The 13,968-nt window shown below is 34.8% G+C and overlaps 1 pseudogene; it reads left to right on the top strand.

Moving 5' to 3' along the window:
- Nucleotides 1-9,494: 9,494 nt before the first annotated feature.
- On the top strand, nucleotides 9,495-13,601 carry LOC132680101 (heterogeneous nuclear ribonucleoprotein A1-like; annotated as a pseudogene).
- Nucleotides 13,602-13,968: the final 367 nt, after the last annotated feature.

Below are 13,968 nucleotides of genomic sequence, written 5' to 3'. Positions count from 1 at the left end.
CTTTTCAATTTAATTTTTATCAATCATTTGAGGTAGGGACATTGATTCATTTCCCCTCATGCACATTTTCAGTTGTTTTAGAACATTTATTGAAGAGAAAAGCCTTTCCCCAGTTAATTACCATGGTGCTTGAATTAAAATTTAATTGATTATATCTGTTTATGTCTATTTCTGGACTCTCTATGATGTTCTATTGATCTATTTGCCCACCACTGCATTTTCCTAATTATTTATACTAACTATGGTATTAAAATTAAGTAGTGTAAGTCTTCTGTTTTGGTCCTCTGCATTTGTGTGTCCATTTTAAAATCAATTTGTCAATTTCTATAAGAAAGCCTCTTGGATTATTTACAGGGATGGACCTTGAATTTGTATATTATTTTTGAGAGGACTTGTGTATTAACAGTATTTACATTGTGTATTAACAGTATTTAAATCCTTTAAATTTATGACATAAACTATCTCTCCATTTATCTAGACCTTCTTTAATTTCTCTCTGCTCTATTTTAAAATTTTCATTCTAGTGGGCTTACCGTTATTATATATACATATATATGAATTTTAAAAATTATTGTGAATGGTGGTGTTTTTAAATGGTAATTTCCAATAGTTTACTAGTATACTAAAATATAATCAAGTCATTCAGATTGATTTGAACCATATGATCTTGCTAAATTCATTTATTAGTAATCTTAGAGCTTTTCCTGATAAACTAGTATTTTATATAAAAACAATCATGTTTTCTGCAAAACAAATTTTTTTTTTCTTCTGTTCTTGTCAGAACTAATTTTTTTCTTTCCTTTTTGCATTGGCTAAGAACTCCAGCACAATACTGAATAGTAGTGAGAGCAGACAGACATCCTTGCTTTGTTCTCAGTCAGCTTAATTTGTAGTCTGTTTACTAAGTATTATGTTAGCTATAGATTTTTCATGGAATATTTTATCATGTTAAAGATGTTTACTTCTATAACTAAGTCACTGAAGGTGTTTATTATGACTCGTTTTTAGATTTTGTTAAATGCCTTTTCTACATCTATTAAGATGATCATATCGATTTTATTCTTTATTCTCTTAATGAGGTAAGTTACACCGATTGATTTTGAGTGTTGAACACATTATTCTAAGTTATTTACAGTTATCAACTCATTAAATCCTCATACCATCTCAGTGAAAGAGGTACTGTTAATTTACCCAAGGTCACTGAGATAATAATTTGTCAAAATAAGATTTGACACTGTAAATTTCACACCTGAATCTATGCTGTAACCACTACTGTATTTAACAATCTTTTCTAATCAGTCAAATGCATACCATCATTTTTTACTCTCATAGAAAATACATACAATTCAAATCTATATTACAATAAATTTGTGTAAGCATTCTGAAATTTCAAATGATGCAACAGCTCTTTCTAAAATCTCCTCTAGGTTTGAGTATTTGGGGAATCTCTAGGCCCTCCTCTATTACCTCTTAAGCAAGAAAAAACAAATGTTTCGTCTTGGCAGATATCCTTGTTGCTGTCAGTGTCACTTGGTGTAATGATGAGGAAAACAATAATATTTAAAGACTCGCTGTCAGTTTGGCAAGCATTTAAACATGTGAATACATTTTTAAAATTTAATGATGATGATTTTTTCAACGTGAAAAGTTAAAAATTGTAACAAGTTAGCCCTCCTGAACACTTTCACTGAATTTTTTAGTTCCTCGGGCCAGTTATGTACTGCAGTATGTGAACTCATTTTTTTCTTTTCGATAATAGTAATGTCAAACATTGCACAAGATTAGAAAAAGTATATATAAAATTGAAACAAATAACTACATTTGTATTTACATACTAGATGAAATAATGTTTTAAGTTCTTCTTATATTAATCTTAACCATTAAGGGATATTAACTGCATTAAAATGCAGTAATTTTAATTGTTTTTAAAGTATAGTTACAAGATATTTGTTTCTGTAATAAATGATACTTGACTTTCTGTAGGATGCTATTTCAAAGTATAATAATATGCATTATTTTATTTGATCTCTAATTATTCCTATAACTGGTAGATTCTGTTTCATACTTATCATACTAACCATATTTCAAAGGCACTGCCTACTACTGATTTTGAAGTTTTATTCTCCTACAGATTCCTTTTCCTGAGTAATTTTTATCAATCCTTAATCCATAACGATGAGTTGCAAATCAACTGATTCTTGGACATCACTACGTGCTGGTCTCAACTCCTTAAGAATTTTGTTCAAAGGTCATGGTTTCAAAGATGGGATAAAACTGTCACCAGTCCCCTCCTCCAGTCAAATTCCCGACCCCTGATGATTTCTGCCATCTCTGCAGCTGTTTCTAACAGGAAGCACCCTGTGTGAGGGCACTGTGCTGTTCCCAGTCTGCCAAATACTGCTTCAGTGTTGAGGGTAGGAAGTCTCTCTTCCCATGTGGTGCTCAGACAGGCCCTTCATGCCAAAATAGATCAGGGCCCCCACATGAGAAACTCTAAGCAACCTATAATTTAATTCATTTGTATGCAGCCATAGACTAGTGTGGCTGAGTCCAGAAAGAAGATGTAAGTGAACTATAATATATATTCCATAAAACATGCTTTCCTCAATTACTCAGGTGTGGTATTTGGCATGAGTTACCATCATATACCATAACCTTTCTCAGGTAAGTTGACCCTTACAAGGACATTTGCCCTCTTTTCCTAGATTTCGTTTCATTTGGGATCTATTTAATATATGCTTAAAAAATAAGTTTTCTGGTAGAATAGATAAAAAATGCCTATTTATCTGCAGATTGTGAGAATTTCATAAAAAAAAATATAACTGGGCTCCATTTAAATAGTGTATACGAGTCCTCCTAGCAAGCAAAAGTGGTAAAAGCCTGATCCAAAATGGCATCGCTACTTTAGAAGACAGTTTGGTCTTTCCTTATAAAATAAATTTACTTTTACCATCCTGAAATCATGCACTGGGTATTGATCCAAGTGTGCTGAAACATATGTCCATACAAAAACCCCAAACTGCCAAAACTTATAAACAAGTAAGATGTCCTTCAGTAGATGGATGTATAAGTAAGTATGGCTCAGCACTAAAAAGAAATGAACCATCATGTCATGAAAAAACACAGACAATCTCTAAATGCACACTACTAAGGGAAAGAAGCCAATGTGAAAAGGCTGCATAACATATGATTCCAACTATATGACATTCTGGAGAAGACAAAACGATGGAGGTGTATAAAGGTCAGTGGATGCCAGGGATTGCGATAGAAAGGAAAGGATGAATAGGTGGAGAACAGAGGACTTTTTGTGTGGTCAAAGTATTCTGTATGACACTATAATGGTGAATACTTGTCATTAGACCTTTGTCACAACCCATAGAATGTACAAAACCAAGAGTTGACTCAATGTAATCTAAGGATCTGGGGCAATTATGATGTGCCAGTGTAGTGTTATTGATTATAACAAATGTCCCATTCTAGTCAGGGGGTACAGATAGTGGGGAGAGGCTGTCCTGTGTGGGACAGAAGGGTAAATGGGAATTCTGTACTCCACTCAATTTTGTTGTAAACTTAAAACTGCTTTAAAAAATAAAGTCTATTTCTTTAAAGTGCTAAAGCCATTTCAGCCAGAGAAGGTATCTTATCTGAATCAAATACACATTAAGTGGTGGCTCAGCATGTGAGGTGTCTGATAGACCAAACTCTCAGCAGTACCGTATCATCACTGGAAATGTAACAAGGTAGAGACAATGGCTTTTGCTAGTATTTTGTAGAATGAAATACTACACATACTAGGTTAAATCACATAACATTGGCAAAATCTGACATTTTTGACCAAGAAAATACTATTAATTTTATATGGCTCAATCTGACACTGGAAAGTTAACTCTGATTTGTATTTTCTACTGGAGGGTGAAGCACCAATGCAATTTCTTAGGTTGGTGCTGAATAAGAAGAGTGAAAAAAAGGGTGTGTCCAGTGGACTGTTATATGTTTTTCTGAGGAAGTTTGTTGTTGTTATTGTTTTTGTTGTTGTTGTCTTTTCTTCAAGAAGTATATGGGAAACCTAAAGACAGAGATGAAATACTTAGAAAACAAGAGGGAAGGTGAGTTTTAATAATGGTACCAAGAGTCCACTTGCTCAACATTTAGTATCCATAATCAATATGTATTGAAGAAATATCTGGAGACTATCTTTCTGAAGAAGCATCCATGTGTGTACACTAGTGTGATTAGATGTTTCAGTTGAGATCTATGCAAAATCAAGGATATTAGAAAGAGCCTGGGGAATCAGAGCAAAGAACTCCAAATTTAATGGATTCCAGGATAAAGCCAAAAGAGATAAAGCTGAAAATCATGAAGGATTTTGTGCTCCATTTAGGATGATAGTTCATTCTCCAGAGGCATTGGAGATTCGTGGGAAAATGAGATCAGATTTGCATTTTATGAAAAAAATTATCTGTTGTGAAATAAATCCATTATGGGGCACATTAAACAAGGCAATGACCACCAAAATGAATACAATGGGCCAGTCAGGAAACAGTAGATGTATAAACAAACAGTGATAGTGAAAAATAGACAGTGAAGGAAAATTTGAAAACATTTAATATAAAGTATTAGAAGAAAAAAAAAACGGTTACAACAAACAGATTATGAAAACCTTACTGGATAGTTTAAATGGAGGAAATAGGATTAAAGAGGAAATGAAGACTAAAGTTTTGTGTAGGGAGAGTGAGGGAATATTGTTGCCATTCCCTGAGGAAAGGAAACAAAGAATCAAATAAAGAAACACATTTTCAAATAACGACATCTTTATTAAAGCAACAAATTATGTAAAAAAAAGAGTACAGTGTTCAGGGTATTGAAAGATAAATATGGGTTTACAACATGAACAAGAGGTAAAACACTGGAAAAAAATAATAAAGTGAGAAATATATATACTCTGTCTGTCACTTAACATTCAATGAAAGGTAGTTCACAGGTAAGAATAAACCTATAGATGTCTAACAAAACAACAAAAAATGACGTCACTTTACAGAAATACTGAAGGGAGTTCTAACATTTGGAACATAGACATGTTCACATCTCAAACCTGAAGAAACCATGACCCAGAGCATGTACAGCATATAATTACTGCAAAAGTAGGAGTGGCATTAGAGTGTGCCAAGCTAAGTCAATGCTCCTGAGATGGAGCAATGGCCTTGGAAACATTTGTTGTCAAGGTTACTAATGGCGGAGATACATTTGGAATGGCTAGACCATTTGAGTTCTTCCCATTTTGCTCAGAACTCACCGTAGTGGTACTTGATCTAGAGCTGGAGCAGTGTCATTCCTGAGAATGAAGAGATTAGAGAAATGTTCTTAGAAGCTAATTATGCCCAGAAGGGGATGAACAGTTCATATCCAGAGGACATGACCTTGGCACATACTTCTCAGTAGGAGCAGTACATGCTGTCCATCTTGTATAACATCTAGGAACAGACTACAGCAAATTAGAACTAGAATAGGATTTCCAAGTATTACTACTACGACTACTGCTGCTACTATTAATAATAATGATAGTGATTAAACAAAAGTCACCCAATATTAGAAAAAAAAACTTTTATAATGAGACTAAAGCAACAAAGTAAAACAATACAATTAAACAAGAAACATGGGAAACAGAAGATTTTAGAAAAGATATAATAAAGAATCTTCAAAGATATGTATTTGGAAATTACCTATCTAAAAAAGATTCAACCTATGAATTTGTAGATTAAATTTTTATTTTAGAATCATGTAAATTATGATTATTTATAGCATATTGTCCGTTTAAACTATTTGTCTTCTTTTAAAGCAGGCATTTGTAAAATCCTTTTATAAAGTAGTTGCCTTTACTTTATAGTTTTTTGAAGCCTCTTTTCAGTTAGAAACATGTCTAAGCATTTTGAAAATAATGTGCATTGCATAAGAAAGAAATGGACCTCTTTTGGAATATAATATCAAGACATTCAACAAATCTTGAATTTGAACTTTTATTTTCTTTTAAGACTGCATATCTTTAGTTAAAATGAACAAAATCTTATAGCTCATGCCACAGAGTTTTTAATGTGAAGTTGTCCAAAGGTGTAAGAATGGAATTAAGTTTTATATTGGCACCTAAATTCTGTCTTTATTGACTGAGAATATAAAGTCCACATTCCAGCTTGCATGTGCATTCCAACTTGATTATATTAATTTCTCTCTTGCTACGTGTAAGTTCCTTGAGAATAGGTACCATTTTTTAATTTAAGTTTTCTTCACAGAAATTGTATAAAGGACCTTTGTATAGTAGACATTCCAACAATGTCTTATGAATAAATAGAAAAATATATTGTTTACAAACTTCCTTAAAATATTTTCTGGGTGAACAATACAACATCTTCTACAAATGAGTCTTTAAGAGAGTAATTACAACATTACTGTGTTAATTTGTTACACAAAACCAATTTTTTAAAGAAATAGTGTTCTAATCCCATCAACTGTAAAACCAGTGCCAATTGGAAAGTGTTCAGGAAGCAGGCCACTTCAACATTTTCAAAGAGAAAATAGCAGAAAATTTCTTCTTTCTCACACTACTCTTTCTCGTCTTAATTCTTTCCACATATGTGAAGATATCAAGGAAGGTTTTTTTCTTTTCTTTTTTTTTTCTTTTTTTCTTTCTTTTTTTTTTTTTTTTTGTTAATTACTAGGAGATTGTCTGACACCTAGTGGGCACTCAGTAAATGTTTGTTGAATTATTACAAGAAAGAAAGTTGAGAAATACAAGAGAGAAAGAAATGAGGGCAACATCATTATGTAAAGCATCTTAAAATGCCTTAAACTATAGATGTGATAGGGAGAAAGGGCTGACATCTTAGAAACTTCCTGGAGGCACTCTTTGAGAACACTCTAGAGGCTAAAACAAATCTGAATTTTTAAAACTAAGAGAAGATTCAGAATAAGACACACTAATCCAAATATGCACATTAATTTTAAGACTAGGATACATTTATAGAAAAAATATATATTTAGGATTGAATAAAATAACCTCATTATAATTTGTGATTTATCCACATAACTTAATGATTCAATATAATAAAGAACATGTAAAGTTTTGATTGAACAGAATATATTTTATATTTCACAGACTGTTATTGAGTTAGCAATTCTATGTTTATTTAGAGGCTTAAAATTAAGAATATTTACACTACACAAAGAATTAGTAAAAGAATAGTGAATAAAGAAGTTAACATTTCACCTAGAACACATTAGGTAAGGGTAACTAGAACAATAAAGTTCTAACATTAGAATATGCTTTATTTAAAAATATCCTTGGGGCGCCTGGGTGGCTCAGTCGGTTAAGCGTCCGACTTCGGCTCAGGTCATGATCTCACGGTCTGTGAGTTCGAGCCCTGCGTCAGGCTCTGTGCTGACAGCTCAGAGCCTGGAGCCTGCTTCAGATTCTGTGTCTCCCTCTCTCTCTGACCCTCCCCCGTTCATGCTCTGTCTCTCTCTGTCTCAAAAATAAATAAACATGAAAAAAAAATTTAAAAAAAATATCCTTTTAGGGGTGCCTGGGTGGCTCAGTCGGTTAAGCTGTGACTGGATCTTAGCTGAGGTCATGACCTCATGGTTCATAGGTTCATTCGAGCCCCACATTGGGCTCTGAGCTTCCAGCCTGGAGCCTGCTTGGAATTCTCTCTCCCTCTCTCGGCCCCATCCTCACTCGTGCTCTCTCTCTTTCTCAAAATAAATAAAGAAACTTAAAAAAATTAAAAAATAAAAAAATGCTTTTATCTACAAATGTATATTTTCTATGCTTCTTTAAAGTTGAGGGTTATAAATAAAGTTATCTGTGCATTTCCATTATTTACTACAATGGAATGATTATTTTTTACAAAAGTTAGTGAGCATTCTATTTCCCTTTCTGGAATGTTATATGCTAGTATTACTCAAATTTAAGGTCTTTATAAAAGATAACCCTATGTATTTACCCATTGTGCTGCTCAAAGTTGCTGCTAATCCATTGATTTTTTGGCCTGAAAACCATATACAGATGCAAAAATGAATCACAAAGTGACTCTAACTGAGAAGAGAGATGTTGTGGTCAGTCATTCATGTGTGCACCAGGTATGTGAACTGCCAAGCACAATTTCACTGGACACCTATGTGCCCCTAAAAGAATCTGACCTGTTTGTGATGTGTCCAATGCTGCAAAGACAGACAGAATTTCAGGGCCTTGAAAGTGAATACATACTTTGGAAAAAAATCAGAATATAACATATAAATCCACACCTGTTCTTCCTTCCAAATAAATTAATATTCATTACAGTTTGAGCAGAGTATGTACTTCTAAAGTTGCTATAATTAACTAAATTTTAGTTAATAGAATTTGAACAATTTTTGATTATAAAATTTTAAGTTGTAGTACAATGCTATATAACTACATCAAAATATTAGAGAGCCACCTTATTTTCCTGAATTAAAAAATAAAGTATTATATTTATTATTTTATTTTATTATTTATTTTAATTCAGGAAAATAATTCATGGGCTAGATGCCAAAAAAAAAAAAAAAAGAAAAGAAAAGTACAAAAGACTAGTTTGCCCATTTCGGTATGAAAGGAAATTAATATATAGATATAGGAATGATATATAATTTGGGGTCAGCATTGAGACAGACCAAACAGAGATATGAATGAGCTCAGGGACAACATTTTACTTTATAGTTATAGTTACACATTATATGACAGTCAACCTATTATCTCATACTTATGCTGACTATTTAAAAGGATCCATAAGTACATCGCAATAATTTATACTCCTGATCAACCATATGCATACTTATATTAATAAAATGAGGAGGCCAATATTTATTCATTCAGTGGTGGCTTATTGTCCAGTGCTGAGGACCAAGCACTCTGTGAGTTGCTAAGCTGGGTCAGACATGGGTCCCCATCTCCAGGAGGTTGCTGTGGAGTGTGACAGCACTAACAAAGCTGTGCCCTATAGAGGCACAAGGAAAGATGACTAAGTGTGCCTGGAAACTCAGAAGACTTCACAAGGAAGACACTAGTCTATCTCAAACTTGAAGGAGGAGTTGGGTGCTGTGTGTGGATAAATGTGGAAAGACATTTCACGCAGCAGAGATGATATTTGGAAAGGAAGGAGGCCAAGGAACAATGCTTTTTTTTTCCATCCAAGATTTTTTTTTTTTTTTTTTTTTTTTTCCACTCAGGGAGGTAACAGGTTGATCTTCGCAGGACTCAAACTTACCTGATTCAAAACAGACCATTTCTTCATCCCCACCATCGCCCCTTCTTGGAATCACTGTACCAGTCACTTAATCATTAAAAATAAACCACAGGAAATAATTTTACTCTCCTTCTGCTTCCTCATTTCCCGCACATAGTCATAGTTTTCACATGGATCCCTTCTTTCCCATATCTACTCCTATTAGGACATGGGACAGCTGATGGGTGACACATTCTGAATATGAAGTCATATAACCAGGGGTTTGAATGCCAGTTCCAGCTTCCACTATCACTACATCTCCGACATGTTATCCACTACATGTTATACCACTACATCTTCACATGTTATCACCTGAGTGTGCTAAACCTTGGTTTCATTAGCCCTATTGCGACGGTTCATCTTATGTGTCGCCTTGGCAAGGCTATGTGCTCAGTTGTTTGGTCAAACACCAGCCTGGATATTTCTGTGAAGTTACACATATTTTTAGATATGATCAACATTCACAATCAGTAGATACTGAGTAAAGCCTATTATCCTCCATAATGTGAAGGCCGACCAGTTAAAGGCTTTAGGAGCAAAAATTGAGGTTTCTGGAAGGAGAAGGAATTCTGCCAGAAGATTGTAGCATAGAAATTCTGTCTGCGTTTCTAGCCTGCCACCTACCCTGCAGATTTTAGAGTTTCTAGCCCCCACAATCACGGGAGTTAATTCCTTAAAATAAGTTTCTCTCTACCTCTTTGCCTCCCTGTCTGTATCTCTGTCCTCTGTTTGTCTCTTTTTATCTCTCTCTCTCTCTCTCTCTCTCTCTCTCTGTGTGTGTGTGTGTCTAAAATATTGGTTCTGTTTATCTGGTATGGGGTACAAAATTATTTTAGATAATATTTTTGTTTTATTATCAGTATTATTATTCTGTTTTATTCTGTAGACAGAATGGATGAAATACTCCATAAAGAGATTTCCTAGCCTGCAGTGTTTTCCCCTACCACTGAGTTCTCTCCACAGCTGCTGGAATGATCTTCCTATGGAATGAAGCCCTACTAATCATAGTAGCAATAAGAATAATAACAGTATTGATAGTTGAAATTTGAGTACAACTCAGCACTATGTTCACCGCATACATTTTATTATTTTATTTAAACCTGAAAAACCCATAAATGGTACATACGTGTGTACATATTCATCCACACATTTCAAATATGAAAACCAGGACTTACAGCTATCGAGTAATTTGTCCAAGGTGAAGCAGCTGTTAGGGTGTGGAAGGAGAATGTAAGTCACATTCTGCCTTGTCCCATCACCCACCATTTAACCATACTTCATTCGGTGTCCCTTTCAAATTTAACATTTAGAAGTTCCCCCCCCCCGCCCCCGCCCAGCTAAGCCACCTGCCCCATACATACCCTTCCTTTTCTTCAAATAATATTTTTCTCCCTCTGCTTGAAAAATCCATGAACATTAAGATATCTGGGGGTTTTTTTTGGTGCCTTTCCCCTATTTCCTACCATACATCTGGCAAACTGTTCCAAATACTGTAGGACTCTGATTAAAAGCAGCTTTTTCTGGGAAAGCTTCCCCAACAGCCAATCTACCTGAAGATGGGGTGTGTCTTCCTCTTCCTCTGTGTTACCAAAGTGACACACACGTACCTCTGTTATAGTATTTCTTATATTCTACCTTGGCTATTTTCACCTACTCCTTTAGAATCTGTAATACATAAAGTCAATACAAGGACGTGACCTATTTAGTTTTCTATTCAATTACCTACCTGAGTATCGGACACTTAGAATGCATAGTTGAGACATGAATGCACAAATGAAGTAAGTTTGGGAACAGATGAGGTAAAAGAAAAAAAAAAGTCTTGCTTTTTTAAATGCCAGCAATGTAGTGATTAAAATTAAATTTTAATAAATTATTTTGAGTATATAGGCTAAGAATGTTGATAATAAGAATGTTAGGCAATGTGAAATACAATATAATTTCTTAATTTAATTACATCTGAAGGGTTTTATATCTTCCTGAATTTACAGATTTTGAAAAATAAAAAAAAAAAAAGAACTATTTAATGACTTAAATTGATTAGATATTCTGGAACTTTGGAAATCCACAGGATAAGTATACAAATTTCTACTTAGCTTTATATCTTTGACCCAGGAGTCAAAAAGGAAAAAAAAATGAAAATTTCTAACTTCAGGCAAAAATAAGCATCCCACTAATTATTATGAGTCAATTATATTACATAAGCATGAAATTCTGATAGCAATGAACTACATTATGCATGCCTAATGATTCCAAAAATGGAAATGGATTTGCACAAATACAAGGACTCTATAGCAGTTATAAAAGAAAATACAAAAATAGATTGCTATCAAACAGAACATCAGCATGTAAAGTGTGACAACTGACTACCTCTTCATGTGGTACAAATTAAAAATCTCTTACATGTGAAAAAACACAAGGATGTTTTAGTATGAATGCACATAGTGATTTGAGATTATTCAGGCAAATAAACTTCTAATTTCCTTTTAACTCCAAGTGATTAGTTAAAACATAAATGCATGGAACAACTAATAATAAAGGAAAGTTCTCTGAGGTGTTGTCAAGAGTGTGCTTCTTTTCTTTAAGTTTTAATTAAAAAAAAATCCCAGATTCAGTCTCTGAAATTTTGCTTTCGTCCCTTGTTAGGCTTAAGGACATACCATGTCCTGAATATGCCTCAGTTTTCTCATCTGTAATATGAAGATGAGAATAATTCTTTTCAGATCTCACAGAGCTGACATAAATGTCGAATATATTAATCCCTATGAAAGTACTTTGAAATGATAAAATACAATGTTGACATTGCTATTATCAACATTGATATTTCTATGATTTTTGACCAAAAGAGATGTGAAATGATTCCAGAGCATAAAGTATAAGGGATGGGGAAATCAAGCAGATAAAATCATTTAGTGACTGTTCCTGGAAAATGTGTTTCTAAACCTAGATCTACAAGTATAATCCATGCTAAATTTTTAGACTAGTACTGTAGAAAGTATACTTGGAGGGGAAATTTTTTTTTTTTTTAAGTTGAGTAAGTCGCTTTCTGCCCCTGGACACTGCTGAGGAAGCATCGTTAAAGTCTCCCCTCCCACCACCCTCATATCTAGGTCTGTCTCCCAAAGGGCCTGAACAGCTGTGGAAGCTTTTCATCGGAGGTTTGAGCTTTGAAAAACTGATGAGAATCTGAGGAGCCATTTTGGGCAATGGGGAATGCTTACAGATTGTGTGGGGATGAGAGAGCCAAACACCAAACTCTACAGAGGCTTAGGGTCAGTCACGTATGCCCCTGTGGAGGGGGTGGATGCATCCATGAATGCAAGGCCATGCAAAGTGGATGGAAGAGGTGTGGAACCAAAGAGAAGAGAATAATTTCAAGAGAAGATTCTCAAAGACCTCATGCCCACTTAACTGTGAAAAATATTTGTGTTGGTGGCATTAAAGAAGACACTGAAGAACACGTCTAAGAGACTATTTTGAACACTATGGGAAAATTGAAGTGATTGAAATCATGACTGACCAAGGCAGCGGCAAAAGGAGAAGCTTGTCTTTTGTAATATTTGATGACCATGACTCTGTAGACAAGACTGTCATTCAGAAATACCATCCTACGAATGGCCACGACTGTGAAGTAAGGAGAGCTCTATCTGAGCAAGAGATGGCTAGTGTTTCATGCAGCCAAAGAGGTCCAAGTGGTTCTGGAAACTTTAGTGGTGGTCGTGGAGGTGGTTTTGGTGGGAATGACAACTTTGGTCACGAAGGAAACTTCAGTGGGCGAGGTGTCTTTGGTGGCAGTTGGGGTGGTGGTAGAAATGGTGGCATTGGGAATGGCTACAATGAATTTGGTAATGATGGAAGCAACTTCGGAGGTGGTGGAAGCTATAATGATTTTGGCAACTGCAACATTCAGTCTTCAAATTTTGGACTCATGAAAGGAGGAAATTTGGAGGCAGAAGTTCTGACCGTTATGGTGGTGGAGGCCACTACTCTGCCAAACCATGAAACCAAGGTGGCTATGGCTATTTCAGCAGCAGCAGTAGCTATGGCAGTGTCAGAAGGTTTTAATTACTGCCAGGAAACAAAGCTTAGCAGGAGAGGAGAGCCAGAGAAGTGACAGGGAAGCTGCAGGTTACAACAGATTTGTGAACTCAGACAGGCACAGTGGTGGCAGGGCCTAGCTGCTACAAAGACATGTTTTAGACAATACTCATGTGTATGGGCAAAAAACACGAGGACTGTATTTGTGACTAATTGTATAACAGGTTATTTTAGTTTCTGTTCTGTGGAAAGTGTAAAGCATTCCAACAAAGGGTTTTAATGAATTTTTTTTCGCACCCATGCTGTTGATTGCTAAATGTAATCATCTGATTATGATGCTGAATAAATGTTTTTTTTTTTTTTTTTTTTTTTTTTTTTTTTTTAATGTGCTGTGTAAAGTTAGTCCACTCTAAAGCCATCTTGGTGAACTACACAAACAGTATGAAGTTAGGATTCCTTCAGGGTGATGCCAGGTTCCAGCTGACATGTATTTGCAACCCGCTTGGGCACAGAAGCCATTGTCTCCACAAACATTGGTGTGGTTGAACTGACAGTTAATGTGTTGTGACCTAGAGTTCACCATTAAAAGGGTCACCCAAGCAAAGTCCTGGAATTTATTTGGTTGTTAATATGATTGTTG

Source organism: Panthera onca, chromosome A1 (genome assembly GCF_046562875.1).
Source record: "Panthera onca isolate mPanOnc1 chromosome A1, mPanOnc1 haplotype 2, whole genome shotgun sequence".
Classification (NCBI taxonomy): Eukaryota; Metazoa; Chordata; class Mammalia; order Carnivora; family Felidae; genus Panthera; species Panthera onca.
This window is presented reverse-complemented; position numbering and strand designations above follow the sequence as displayed.